The sequence below is a fragment of the Lipophrys pholis genome (genome assembly GCF_963383615.2).
Source record: "Lipophrys pholis genome assembly, chromosome: 16".
Classification (NCBI taxonomy): Eukaryota; Metazoa; Chordata; class Actinopteri; order Blenniiformes; family Blenniidae; genus Lipophrys; species Lipophrys pholis.
In genome coordinates this window covers 18921653-18933712 of record NC_137634.1, presented here as the reverse complement: position 1 = coordinate 18933712, position 12060 = coordinate 18921653, and the positions used below count along the sequence as shown (strand labels likewise).

At 40.4% G+C, this 12060-nt stretch overlaps 1 protein-coding gene across 1 annotated transcript in view; it reads left to right on the top strand.

The window, feature by feature from the left end:
* Positions 1-1992: 1992 nt before the first annotated feature.
* shroom1 (shroom family member 1) overlaps positions 1993-12060 on the top strand; it is a 36019-nt gene continuing 25951 nt past the window's right edge. Inside the window, exons 1-2 of the mRNA XM_080483805.1 lie at positions 1993-2189; positions 11482-11544. The gene's annotated coding sequence lies outside the window, so the exon portion shown is untranslated. The remainder of the gene's footprint in view (positions 2190-11481; positions 11545-12060) is intronic.

Sequence of the window (12060 nt, the reverse complement as noted above, 5' to 3'; positions counted from 1 at the left end):
ACATGTGAAGCTTGACAGTAAATATATAGAAATGATGCACTGAGAGCCACTGTACATTTTTTATTTTTTTATAAACCAATAATAGTCTAAATCAGGGATGACAAGTGAAACAAGTAATTGTCCTTAAATCATAATTAGATTTCTCTAGGTATCTGTATTTCACTTAAGCATTTATTTTTCCCTATTTTCTCTTCCTTAAATTCTTAAAAGTGGCTCTTTGCTCATTTGAACTTGCCCAATGACAATCCAGTCACAGGGGTAAGAAGGGATCTTTCTTGTTTCAAGAAAAATGTCGTTCTGAAATACGTTTTGAAATAAATCTCACCCTGTTTTCAGTAGTGGTTGGATGATGAGCTGGTGTCTGACTAATAATTGAGCTGGTGTAACTACGCACGCCATTAAATCATTGTGTGTGTGTGAGAAAAACATGTACAAACATGTCTGTGCACATGACCACACCCACCACAATCCAAAAAAACATTCAGGACACCTTAGATTAGCCATAGTGGGGAAAAAAGACATACTTTAAACTTATATGAACTGAGGTCACCAGTGGGTGATGAGTGAATGTGTTGCTATTGTCATCGGTGTGCTCTTATCAGTTCCTGTCTTGTTATGGGGACACACTTCCATCATGATGATTGTGTTTGTGTTAAGGTGAGACTGATGTTCTAAAGTGGGGAAAGAAATAAAAGATTTAATGATTGAATAGGATGGTGTTTTTTTTCATCCAAAATCTAAAAGTGATTGAGAATCAAGGTTTATTACCATTCAGTTTCCTGGTACTTTCACTGGGTACTGTGATTGTACTGTAACTACTATACAATTCAAGTTATAGCTACAGCTCGTACACAATATAGAAATGTACACAACTCGTGGAAAAAAAGACGGTACAGGACCTCAAAGGCCGAGACAGACAGACTCAGAACCATACTTCACACCAGGGCCATAATCAGACTAAACAGCTCATTGCAACTGAAATGAAAAGTGCAATAACTGACAGTTGTATGCTGTATGAGTGGTTGTTTTTAATATCTGAGTTAATATTGTTCTATCCTACCTCCTTTTATATATTTATGCTGTGGTATATGCACAGTTTTATTGCCTCTTATACATTTTCTACCTCTATATATTTATAAAGTGGCACATTCATGAACTACATCCACAAATTCTTTAACAATACAGACTATTCTTCTGATTCTGATTCGTTTGATGATTTTGTGAATTGGTAAAAAACTAAGGATCAAATAAATTAGAATTAATGTTGTCTGATGAAAACAAATATGCATGTATTGAAATGACAATACATGCATATACATATGCAATGACACAATGCACATTATTATTGAGACATGCTGATCATTGCATAATGTTTTAAATTTCAATTCATACAACCGTTTTATGTGCCTACAAGCAACATATTTGAAAACATAATTAAAGCGATAAGAAGATTAACATGACCAACCCTGATTTCCCAAATTTCTCAACCATATACTCAAGTAGGCTTCATCTGTGACAGTGTATTCTAATGAAATAGTGTGCTTGGTTAATCTATCGGTGCATGCAAACAAAAGAATGCAAAGTAGTTTGTATTGCATTGCATTGCATCGCAGAGCCTCTTACAAATGATTATCCGCAGCATTCTGAGAACATTAACTCTTTTGTGGATTTTGACGTTTTTTCAACTGTTTTTCTTAATACTCACAGTCGAAAAAGGAAACCCCATTCACAGTCATATAACTACAATTAATTTCCCCACACTAGAGTTTTACGTCTTTCTCGCAATATTCGAAATCAAAATATATGCGCAGCTTTCTCTTCTTTCTAAGTGAAAAATCATTAAAACAATAAGAGGAAACGCTTTTGCGGAACTAACCAATAGGATGTCGTGCCTGCCCGAGGAGCCCGCCTTCTCAAGCGTCTGATTGGTCGTTTCGGCTGCCTGTTACCTTTTCATCCGCTTCTCTCTCCAGTGCTGGAGCAAGGTAAGCCAGAGGCGAGTGTTGGAGGAAAAGGAAAAGCTCCTTAGAAGAGACGAGGCAGCCAGCGACATTCAACCGAACAGTCCCTTTCAGTTTTATTTTATTTTTCATTTGTTTTGCCATTGTGTTTTCGGTTCTTGCTGGTTGAGAGAGGAAACGGGGGAAACACGGAGAGAAGAAGTCCTGGGAGTCACCGGGAATCTGCAGGTACGTGAAGGCGACACGGGAAGCAGCAGGTGCACCCAAGTATCGGTCCAGTTTCAACCTGTTGATTAATGTTCACCCTGAAGGAAATACATCCATAAAAAACATATATTTACTGTCTAATCTGCTTCAGTTCTTAATTTGATGTTGTCATACGTGTGTGGAAGCGGACTGTCCTTGAATTTCCTGCACAGCTCCTTTTTAGGACGCGAGGCTTCAACACACTAAGTTACTTTGATATTTTTTATTTTTTTAAATCCTTTTCACAATTAAATAAAAAATACACACGTATCTTTATAAGACAACCTGGATAACTTTTCTCTTTTAAATAAAATTAGAATTATGTGTATTTTGACAAGTTTGTAGACAAAATGTGTTATTCCGTATGGAGGTGCGGTTTTATCATCAGGACTGCACTATGCGTGTTTATCCATAATATTTGCAGTAAACTAGATAAACAAACACGACCTGTTTCAAAGCATAAGATTGAATAGTTTCCCTTTGCATATTTTTTAAAGCATTGTATTTAATGTTTGCATTTCCATTTGGGCCATGATGATTATAACAGCCAGAAACATGTTAGTTACATTACTTGAGAGAGCTGCAATTCTCTGCTTTTTCATATTAAAAAATATATATATATATAGCAATGTCATTATTGGGCAAATACATGAATGTAAAGCAAATACCAATGTGTTCCACACCGTATTTTGTAATGTGAATTTCTATAGGGTTTCTCATACTTCAAAAGGGAAATTTGGATTAATAATCAGCTATAACAGTTAAAAAAAAACTTTCTCACAGAACTATGAAATATTCTAATGTAAGTGCACCCATAACTCTTGTTTAATTGCTTTACTTTGTGTGGTATCTATTACTCATGCGCCTTCTGTGTGACAGCATTGTAGGAACAACATGTGATTGTCCTTCCATAACCCCCGACTCTGTGTCTCAAATTGATACCTGTGTCCTGAATTATGCACAGGAGGGCCTTTTTTCCTAATGAGCCACTCTTATGTTTTATTTAAAGTGGGGAACAAAAGGGAAGCGGGGCTGCAGCGGAGTTGCTTTTTGGGGAAACCGGATACTGGTGTTTTGTGCTGTGGCAGAAACCGAAGCGCTCATGCAGCTCGTTGGTCAGATGGTGGGAGCGAGGAGGAGCACACTGGCCTCTCTGTGTGCGGCCGATGCGGGATCAACTGTGCTGCACCCACACAGTCTGGCCTGGAGGCTGCACAGAGACACAGAAGTTGGTGCACAGTAGACTTGCGTGTAGGTGCAACTATACACACACGTGCATTAGGCCCACACGAGCGCCGTGCGAGTGACACCCTCATACACACCTCTTGCTATGATGCTCGTCCTTTCTTACTTTTTGCACGGATGAGTTTGGACAACAGTGGATGGCTTAGTACGTCCAGACGTCACGCGTGACGACTTGACACACAGCTAAAGCATGCAGTCAGGTGACTCCTTTAATAGCTGCATACAGGTGACAGTAGGTATGCAGCGTTTGTGTTTGTGAATTAAAAGTATTTGTGGAAAAAAAGCTGGAAACAAAAGATGGCAGGAGATAAAAAAGGGCAAGGCTGTAGAGTCAAAGAGGGTCACAAAGCCGTGGGCAGTGCGTGTAAACTTAGCTTTTGTGTGAAACATGATCTCCTCCTACGTTTTTGTCTTTGGCGTCTCTCTTCAAGGAAACAAAATGACGAGAATAAACTGAATTTGTTGTGTGATACACCAGTTCTGCGGGAAACGTCAGGCTCTTTGCATCGTATGTGATCGTTTGTCTTAGTGGGAGAAGGTTGTTTTTGTTGAAAGCAGTAGAATGTCACTCAGTGAGCATTCAAACTTGTGGTTTTCAATCGGATGTTTACATTCTTTCTTTGAACTTTCACACAAGCCATCTAGGCGAGGGTGAATCAACATGCGAGGCAGTGTAGGTAAAGTTAGTGGAGGCTCATGAAAGGACGCAGACAACACACAAAAAGGTAGGAAATCTGTGCTGAATGATTTATTTGCTGGAATAATGCTCTTGGGCTACCTATACCAGCTGTTCATTTCACATTTAAATGGTCCCACATTTTTAATTAACATTCATTTGTAGGATGATCAATCAAATGTAGAGTTTAGTTTACTTACAAATTTACTCCCTGAGATAAGAGGAAATTCTCATTAGCTTCAAGTGACAAAGCTGCTAGAATGACAAGAAATCATCAAATTGCCAAAGTTAAATAGTTGCCACTCTGTGTTACATCACTTTGAACTTTACAGGCAGTGTCGGAGTGAGATAATAGATAATAGGATGTAGCAGAAAGGTGTCAGAGTTTACAGTCAGTTAACTCCTTGCTGGTTTCTGTTGCCCTCACCTGCACTGTTGGAACCGAAAGCTCGTGAACTCACCGCTTCCTTTGTGCCGGTAGGATTGTGAAACTCTCACTGGCATTGTTAGTTCTGGGGAAAAACAAATATGTCCTTCCGTTTGTGAATGAAGGAGATGATGTAGTGAATGACTCATTCTGAAGGGAGAGGGATTCAAGTGAAGTGGTGTTACTTTAAAAGTCTACTGAGACTGGGTGCAATCAGATCTAACCAGGGAGCTGCTGCTCATTGTAACCACAAGGCATGTGTGGAGAACAGTTTATATACAAATCAATAGCAGTGTGATTACATCAAACATAGAGGAGAGAAAGTTATTTCTTTAACCAATTTTTCTTTGGATGAAGTTGAATTAAATACTTCTTTGCAGACTAAAGTCTGTGTGTAATAAAAACCCATCTATTCAGGTGAGCTGACATGCAAGATAAGAGCGAGATAAACCTGGGATATATTATGTCATGCAGAAGCCAGTTTTCTTAAGATATACGTCATAGTGATACTGCAGAATAATAATTAAACCAGTTAGCCTGGAGGTTAGTTAACTGAATGTGTGGTAACACTTGATGAAGACAAGATGACTGTGGCCGTTTCGAAGTGAACGATGAGCTGCTGTTGAGTGACATCATTGCAGAAAGTACCAGGCAGTACTTTCATAAGGAAACCACAGAAGATTACTTCATTCTCTAGACGTAACCGAGGGGGAATACAAAAACAAGTTAAAGATATTATCTTCAAGTTAAAGTTTAACTCACATGGTTAATAACTAATAAGAAATACCCCAAAATGTGTTGACAATAGCAATATTGTTTTAAAGACAATGATACAAAAAAGGGTTACTTGGTATTGCCACTTCAGCAGACTGTGTTGTTGTCTGAGGTATCTGGCTGTAAATCATTTTAGATTGTCTCTAGAGCCAGAGCTTTGTTAGTTAATCTTGTACAAAGGTGTTGAAACATCATGTTGAGTTCCCTAAAACAAAAAAAACAAAACACTTTATAACCGGCAGCTTGTGTGAAGGTTTTTCTTTCAAGCTGCTTTCATCAATTATTTCTCCCATAACTGTGAGGTCTTTAATGCCACAATGTAGTTTGTTTTTGGACAATTTGTTTATGTATTACTTTCTGGAGTGTGTTTGGTAGAGCATCTACTGATCTTCTATACTGCTTCATCAGATCCCAACTGGCAAGGCAGGGTACAGTCTGAGCAGGTCGCCAGTCCATCACAGAGCAAACACAGTTCTTACAGTCGCACACGTTCAAATTAAAATCTACAGGCATTTCAAGCTGACAACATTTTCAAGTTAAAATGGGAACATTTTGTTGTGTTTTGGGGTTACGTTTAGATGACAGTGGTGCTCAGGAGCCTCTGAAATGCACATTTTTGTAAACGGCTCTCAAGGTGTTTCAAGGTGGGAAAACGCTGCTATTGCACATGCTCAGTAGATGAACGTTAACAACAATGGCGGCCTGAAGGGTGTCATGACTCCCAGTCCATATTATACTTGGACTTGGTAGTTTTATAGTTGAGAGTCACCCGTTCTATAAATTCCTCTTTGCCGGGGACGTTCCCACTGTGAGACCAGGTAGAACTACATCTATTCTCTTGCCAAGAATGTGCAGAGAGGACAGAGAGCAGCCGTGAGGGTTAGTTAGTGTTTTGTCCCTACTTGTGTCTTTTACCAGCACCTGCATGGAGCATGTTTAATGTTTATCCACACTTCTTCCTTCCTTGCGCGGCTGACATTCCAGACGTTACGGGAGTCCTCTGCATTTGAGACACATTGGCAAAAAAACGTCCCTCCAAAATCCTTGTGTATTGAATGTTTTCTTGTTTCGTCTCCCACTGTTGTTACTTCAGAGGTCTCCTTTGCAGGCAGGGGAAGGGGATATTTTTTTAACCTGGGTTGGACCACTCACTTGTCTCGTGTTGTGAATTATTGTCAGATCCTCTTCCTTTTTGTCAAAGGAGCAGAAAAGGCCTCTTAAAGGACTGTGTAACGGATGGACGTGAAGGAGAAGACTGGCTGCCAGAGGTTATCACTGTTTAACGTGAGACCCCCTGAGGGCGGCTTGGAAAGTATGTATGGTTATGTGAGTCTGTCTGCACATTCTGGTCCGGTGACAGGACCACACCTACTCCATTGTGTGGCCCTATAAGACCCTCATTGTGAAATGGCCGTGTCAAATGTCATGTAAGTATTAGTGCATGTGTGGTAGAGTAACCTGCTCCTTTTCCCTACTTTTTTGGCAAAGACAAATCTAGAATTACAGTCGCAGCGAGACACTGTGTCAAGTGATAAATAACGGGAGAAGATATTTTTAAACTCACCCATAAAGGTGCTTTATGTCTGTGAAACAAAATGTTCACATTCACTGTCGACTGCCAGGGTGTATTTCTTTTTAGGTCAAACATTCAGGTTGAATTTTATTGTGGAAAGAGCAAAGTCCATTTTTTTTTTAAACTTGTAATGTTTGCATGCAAGGTGGAATGTTTGTGTAGTGATCACCAAAAACCACCACCTAGTTCGGACAGGATGGACGGCAGCTTTTACCTTCATGTGTTTTAGCACCGTTTTTAACACCTTTTCTGCCTTTGCTTCCATGTCGCCAATCACATATCTAACCGAAAGCACATTTGTTTTTGTTTAGAAATGTGTCCGAAGTACATTATTACAGCTGATCGCAGTTTTTTGAGAGACTTTCAAAGTTAGTTTGGTATTTCTTGCGAGAAAACTATTCTAATTCATGGATATTTATCATGCTTATTTATGGATCTAAGGAGTAACTTGTATTTTGACCTGAAAAACACCCTCATTGTTTCTGATTGCATCACAGAATCAGTTATTTTTTCAATTTGAATTCAAAGTGAACCAAAGATTTACTCATAACATTGCTTTTTTTTTCATCACGGCAGATATACACAATTATAGCATGATTTTTATTAGTCAGCTACAAAATCAGTTTGTTGAGCTCATCTGAGTAACAGCAACAAGTCGACTAGATGGAGAAAAAAATAGTTTTGCCCTTTTTTATTGAGAAACATGCAAATGGCAATATTGTGTGTGTGTGTGTGTGTGTGTGTGTGTGTGTGTGTGTGTGTGTGTGTGTGTGTGTGTGTGTGTGTGTGTGTGTGTGTGTGTGTGTGTGTGTGTGTGTGTGTGTGTGTGTGTGTGTGTGTGCGCACTCCACACACACACACACACACACACACACACACCGTGCCAACAGGTCTTGGTCGTCTCCGGTTTCATTCCTCCTGATGAAAAGGTGTGGGTGAGAGGTTGTCACTGAGACTTGAGCTGGTCATGGAAGCATTAATTTGGCTGTGATGTTGGCTCATAAAAGAGGCATTTACAGCTGTCTGACATGGGTAGAAGTTGTGGCTTGATGTACTTTTTCTTCTTTTTTTTTCTCCAATGTGTCCTCTTGTTTAAAAAGACAATATTCTATCTCCAGGCCTCTTTGTGGCTTTCATCTGTTTTACATCAATTTAACTGCTTTGACATATCTATTCCACTGCTCCCTCTTGCAAAAGTCCCCTCAACACGTCTTTAAAACTTGCACCATAGACTTGGCTGGTTTTCACACCGGATGCCCTCCCTGCTGCAACTGGCACTTGAACCCGGGTCCCCTACACACAGGGTCACGACTTAACCCGATGCACCACCGGGAGGGTGGGACAGACAGAAGGGCCTTCGGATACTTTTGTTTAAAAAGCTTGTCTGCCAGCAACAGTCCTGTTTCATCTGAAGTCCGACTGAGTCCTTTTGGACCATTAATCAGCCAAGTAACGAGAGTGAGCCAAGCCACGGGGAAATAATTTAAAACAAATGGTAAACTTGACTGCTGCCAAGTTATACAACTCTATAGAATAGCTCATTGTATAAAATGTGCCGTAATCGTAGAGGGAAAATGACTGAACAGTGAATTTAGTCACACCAGTGCTTCAACATCAATCGCATTTAGTTTCTTCCTCTCAGGTTGCAAAGTCCAAAATGTGTTCTGTTGCTTTCTGCTGAAGTTTAATCTCTGTGTGACTTGTTCCACAGTAATAAACCCACATTTCCACCTCCGCAGTTCCTCTTTCTCCTGCTCCTCTGACCCCTACCTCGGATACTCGCCCTGCTGCTTTTCTAGCAAGTAAAACGAGCCCGTTGTGATCAGATCCCCAAATTTAACCGAGGTGGCAGACTTCTTAGTGGGCGACACAATGGGGGTTAGAAATCACTTGACTCATAAAACACCGTGATCAGTACTATTGGGTTACTGTATCGCTTTCAAAAGCAGGTCAATTAAGAGCTACAGCCATATATTTCTTCTTGGCAGAGGCGGTGTTACAATGGGAGTCGCTGGAGGTGTGGGTGGGACTCTCTTATTACCCGCACATTAAACACACACTTGTTCTTTCAATGGAGCTTCCAGGTTTGATTGTGCCATTGAAATCATGCTGGTAGAATTAAAGTTTAAAAACTCAGTGCAAGTAGTTAACTGAACTATAAGAAGCGAAATAAACAAAAATGTCATGTCATTGTTATATTACTTTCATTATCTAGTTTTATTATGGGGCATGAAGCAAACTTCTGAGATGAAAAGGATTAATCCGAATATTAAAAGTGGAGAGATTTATCTGCCTGTTCAGGGAGAAAAACATATTTTGTTAACAAATTGCTTCGAGGTTGGTACTGACTATAGGGACAGGCGGTATCAACAGTTCCCAAACTTTTTTCTTAATTGCCATCTGACGACCCGAAGAAAATAGATCCACAACTCAATTTGAGTCCTGACCCATAGCGATGACATGTTGGGTTATAGAAAATACACCCATTCACATGCCTCTTCCTCCAGCCTTGGATTGCAGGGTGCTGCAGCTGAGTCCATTTGACTATGAGCGGTGGCAGGTTACACCCAGGACAGATCACCAGTTAATCGCAGGGCAAACACAGAGAAACAGACATCACACTCACTTTCACACATGCAGACAATATTAGAGGGATGATCTAGCTTCAAATGCATGTCTTCTTTTGTTTGTTTTTTTGATTATTGAAGGAAACCCGAGCTCCAGAGGGGAAAAAGGAAATAAACGCCACATACATAGGCTCTGAACTAAAACGTCTTGGTAACCTGTACTGGCACTGTGCATTTGGCCTATATAAATGGCAAATGTTAACGCTAATTATTTTCTTCAGATGTGAATCAAGGTGAGTGACGTGTACGATCTTAGCCAGTGGAGACATTTTATAAATGTTGCAGCACTAGTTTGTTCAGTCCTTTAAACCTCAGCACCCTTTGATGTTGAGCTTTTTCCAAACTTAAACTGTCTGTGTTTACTCACCCACTAGCAGGAATGAGGACGGGAGCGTATGACTCAAAACTTTCCCTTTGTATTTAAGAGACCTCAATTACTTTATAGTTATGATTGGCAATAACAGAGCTGCTGTCGCAATACCTGTTTACTTCACTTTCCCTGACCTTTTGAGTTCACATTCTCACTTTAAGTTTGCACAGAGAAGCCTTTTTCGTCACAACGTGATTGGATTTGGTCATTTTAGAAACCCTGAGAGAAGCAACCAAAGTTTTTATTTTGCACACTTTGAGATTTCCCAGTGTCAAATTATGCTCCAAAGCTCAGAAATCAAAAATACTTGGTTGTTAACTTTTTTTAACATCCCCATTATGTCTCAATGTCTAAAGTCCATATAAACAAAATGTACATTTTTGGATAAACAGGAGCCAGAAGTGGGACACTTGAGCGGCCTCTGACCGGTAAATGTGTCACTGTGCAAGTACTCAGTTTTTGTTTGTTTTAAACTTGTGGAAGTTTAGAGGTAAAAAGTCAATGCGCTTGAATGAGTGAATGTGATTAATCGTGTAACGTGCTTTAAGCACTGAAAATGCTCAATACAAGATAAGTCCATTCACCATTAAACTGTCGGGACTCCTCTGACTTTTTTAAATGAGAATCTGTGTTGAAGGAATGAGTGGGAGAGGAGGACGAGGGAAAGAGTGAGCAAGATTTCACTCAAGGCTGTCCAGGGAATATAAATTATTGGATTTGGAGGGGGGGGGGGGGACAAAAAACGGAAATTCTGTGGGGAAGGTCTTATCTAAAGCCTGGACACACATCCATCAACCTTCTGGCTTTCTCCAGATTTCCCACCGTTTTACTCTTTTTCTCTTACTAGTTAAATTACGACGTCAACTGATGTGCTCAATGGATTCAAATGACCTTCTTTTGACGTTTTGCTTTGTTATCATAGTGGCTGACTTATTTTTTTCTGTTAATTGACTCATCGGTCAGTTAAAAAAGTCATCACCTACTACAAGACCTCCTTATTTGTTGTGAATCTTCTTTAGATAGCTTAATGTGCCCTGTCCGTCATGGTCGGGGCTTCTAATAATTTGCACCCACCAGATGGAACCCAAAAAATGCAGAGAATGTTGGCCTCTTGAATTTGCTTAATTTCAGCCGACATTTGGACCGACTGAGCAGGTCACTGCGGTCAGAGCGAGCTCCCCTCAATTATATTCAAAAATTCAACTCGACTTTCTCGAAAATATGTCTTGGCTCAGATGAGCTGCTGACTTCAGTGTCAGCCAAGCTGAGAGCAGCAGAGTGAAGTAAATGTTAACCATTTGCCTTCACAGTCCGCGTCCTCTTTTGCAATTTAAATCTCGGGTCCAACACTGAGCGAATGTTTCCTCGTTGCCCTTCCTCGTGTGCCTGAAGCGGCAGATCAACAGGGCAGCGTATCGTGTATCCAGACGGTCCTTTTTCATGCTTCTTAAAGCATCCTGGCAGGTGTAAGAGGGGAGATTAAAGAAGACGTCTGTTAGTGGACAGTGACCCACTTTCTCACACCTTTTTCTTTTCATTCTCATGTATCACTTTGTTTTCTGTTGTTTCTGCTTCGTTGCAGACATGATGTCACAGACATGGCTGTTTGGCTGAGAGCTCCATCCCTGAATGACTCCCGCTGTCAGTAAGGCTTTTCCTTTAACCTCCCTCTTTATGCATTGTGTGTGTGTGTGTGTGTGTGTGTGTGTGTGTGTGTGTGTGTGTGTGTGTGTGTGTGTGTGTGTGTGTGTGTGTGTGTGTGTGTGTGTGTGTGTGTGTGTGTGTGTGTGTGTGTGTGTGTGTGTGTGTGTGTGTGTGTGTGTGTGTGTGTGTGTGTTACTGTTTGTGGAAAATCTTTCCAGGCAAAACTGGGAATACAGGAGTGTGTTACTCCATCAGTAAACTATTGAAAATACCACAGGGTTCCTTCAGGGCTCCACTTATTGCTTTGAAAAACATCTGCTGGATTGAAATGTAATAGGATATTGAGATGTGGTACATTTATACATACACAGGCTTAATCAGGGAGGAGCAGTCTGCTTCTCATGGTCTTATTATGTGCAGGGGTCAAGCGTATGGCCTCACCTTAGTTCTTAGTGTGACGCTTTCATATTTTTCAGGTAACCTTGACACGCCTGATAACAAATGCCAAAGGTACTAA